Source organism: Brassica oleracea, chromosome C3, assembly GCF_000695525.1.
Source record: "Brassica oleracea var. oleracea cultivar TO1000 chromosome C3, BOL, whole genome shotgun sequence".
Lineage (NCBI taxonomy): Eukaryota > Viridiplantae > Streptophyta > Magnoliopsida > Brassicales > Brassicaceae > Brassica > Brassica oleracea.
In genome coordinates, this window is record NC_027750.1 from 53,284,412 (window position 1) to 53,286,552 (window position 2,141).

Sequence of the window (2,141 nt, forward strand, 5' to 3'; positions counted from 1 at the left end):
GAATGTCGTACCTATAGCAATCTAGGATACAGAAACACATCTATTTTCTTCAGTGAATCCATAGACGGTTCCAAGTACGCATACACCCCTGAAGCTGCTCCATAGAAACAACCAAATGTTACCCCCAAACCATTTTGTTCACTTGTAATTAAGTTGACCATGCATTTCTGAAATCATCAACTTAATTAATTGTTATCTTTCACTAGATTTTTGAATTCTTTGGAGAAGTTATCAACATGGCCAAAAACTGGATGGATCCTGCAAACCTGAACTATGCATAGCAGCAGTAGGCACAGCTTCTTGACTTCATCAGGAACCTCTCTGTAATTATCTCAAACACACTGTTAGTATTCTCTTAGTTATCCTACCTGTTAGACCAAGCAAAATCTTTGGCTCTGGAAGCCAGTGAAATGAGCTAGATCTACATATTCCACTTCTTCTGCCCTTTTAACAACATCCTCAGCTTGTAAACACAGAAAATTCAACAACAGAGAAGCCACTCTATAAATTTGCAACGCAGCCAAATCTGTAAAGTGTGATTGAGGAACAGATCCAGGTTGCTTTGTCGTGTATCCTCAATTAGTGTCTCCTCCGCCCACGAAGTAATAAATTGACATCCTACAAAATTTTGTAAATAAAATCACATTTGGACCGGTAATGTTAGTTGGAATGATATAATCCGAGACCTAAAATGAGTAGAATTCAAGGTCCTATAATAATATGTTAAGAAGGGCAAGGACTCTGAACACATACCATATGCTGTGGAAAAGTAAAGGACAGAAGGTACTCAAAAAACTGATGATTGTTGTCTTTCAAGCCCATCCAGATCAGCTTCGTCCTTACTAGTACTTTTCTCTGTTGCTGTATATACTCTAAAAATGTCACAGCCAAATGAAATAAAACAGAAAGGGATGATGTGGGTAGAATATTAGACGGGAAACGCCACCATCGGAAATATTCACTTTTATGGGTGAGAATACGCTTTGTAATCCCTTGAATATTTTTGAATATAAAATTATTATAGCACTGACGATGTATGTAAAACTGAAGCAAATCTTCAAAAAAGCATTGAAACAGAAGGACAGCAAAATTATAGCAACAACACTGAGCTTTTTCAAACAAACCTATATACAAAAAAAAAGACAAGGCTGATAAAATTCAAAAGGAAGCTGTAAGCAACAAACCACGTCAACGAAATCTTGAGCTACCTAGTCAGTTGTTACATAGTCTTACTCCATAGATCTTCACACGAGGATGTATGATTGGATTTCATCTAGATTCTGTCACAGATTGACAGAAGAAGCGATCAATTTGTAAAACTGCTTGAGGTCGATATGCCTTTGGATTTAAATTTTAAGAATGGAAAAGGTACTAAACGAAGCGCTTTTCCTTTCAGCTCGGGCTTACACTAACCGGTGCTCCCTAATATTAATTTTTGTTGTAAATAAAGTAAGAAAAGAGTTGCAAGAGTTAATTGTTCTATGTCCTTTTGTTTGGTAACGTAAAAGTTATCATAACTTCACTTATCATTATTATTGTCTCTTACAACAAATGACAATGGTCATATATATAAGGGGAGTAAGTCGGTTGTGACTTACCGACTAAGAGAAATCAAATAATTTAATACTAGTCTAATGGATAATCATCTTTGTGTTTATCACATTTATAGCACTCCCCCTTAATTATCCATTTTGTATTACGTAGTGCCTCGTTAAAAACCTAGTCATGAAAAAACCCATTGGGACAAAAACCATGACAAAGAAAAAAAAGTACACTGCCGTAATCTCCCCCTGAGAATAGTGGACATAGCTTTCTCTTCACATGTCACGCAAATGCCGCATTCCGATATCATACACGCGTTTTCGGAATGTTGTAGTAGGAAGAGCCTTTGTAAACAAGTCTGCCGGATTGTCGCATGACCGTACATATTCGATGTCCACCTTTTATTTTTCTCGAGCTCCCTTATGTACGAGAAGAATCTTGGAGGGATATGCTTCGTTCTGTCACTCTTAATGTAACCTTCTTTGAGTTGAGCGACACAAGCCGAATTATCTTCAAATGTTTTCGTCGGCTCTTTCTCGTTGACTATTCCGCTTAATTCATATACGTGGTGACTCATTGACCGAAGCCACACATATTCT